The sequence below is a fragment of the Penaeus monodon genome, chromosome 31, assembly GCF_015228065.2.
Source record: "Penaeus monodon isolate SGIC_2016 chromosome 31, NSTDA_Pmon_1, whole genome shotgun sequence".
In the NCBI taxonomy this organism is placed as follows: domain Eukaryota; kingdom Metazoa; phylum Arthropoda; class Malacostraca; order Decapoda; family Penaeidae; genus Penaeus; species Penaeus monodon.
In genome coordinates, this window is record NC_051416.1 from 27,981,303 (window position 1) to 27,982,161 (window position 859).

Genomic DNA, 859 nt, shown 5'->3' on the forward strand with positions numbered 1-859 from the left:
GACCCGTCCTAGAGACATCCCGTCGCCCTTCTCTTCCTCGGCTCCTGACTGTCTGAGAAGTTTCCTGGGCTTGTGCCTCTCTTGGCTGGAGGTTATCGCGTCTTAATCTATTTTGCGATCTCTTATCTTTTATCTTTGCTTTTCGTTATTCTAAGTTTGGATTTTTTTTTTTTTTTTTTGGGGGGGTTGTTTTGTTTGGTTTGATTTTATCGTTTTTTTATTGTTTGTTTTGATTTTGTTTGTCTGTTTTGATTCTATCGTTTTTTATTGTCTGTTTGTTTGTTTTTATTCCGTTGTTTTTATTGTTTGTTTGTTTTGATTTCATCGTTTTTTATTGTTTTTTATTATATCGTTTTATTGTTTGTTTTTATTCCATTGTTGTTATTGTTTGTTTGTATTTATTTTATTTCTTATTGTTTGTTTGTTTTTATTCGATTTTGTGTTGTATGTTCGTATTTATTCTATTGTTTTCTATTATTCTATTGTATTGTTTGTTTGTTTTTAATTTCCTGTTTTAGTGTATTTTTGTTTTTATTCTATTTTTTTATTATTTGTTTGTTTTTATTCTATTGTTTTATTGCTGTTTTCGTTCATATTCTCTTTTCGTTGTTTGGATTCTTTCGTTCTTATTTTTTTATTTGCTTTGTTTGTTTTATCGTTTTTTTTTATCTTTTTTCGTTTTTATTGTTTTCTCTCTTTTATTTAGAGTCTTTCGTGTTCATCATTTGTTTAGATTCTTGTCTTAAATTATTTTAATCTGTCTAGTTATTCAAGTTTGGATTCTTTTATATTATTACTTTGGATTATTTTGTTTTCGTTGTTTCACTGATTTTTTTTTTTTTTGTTTCATGCTTTTAGT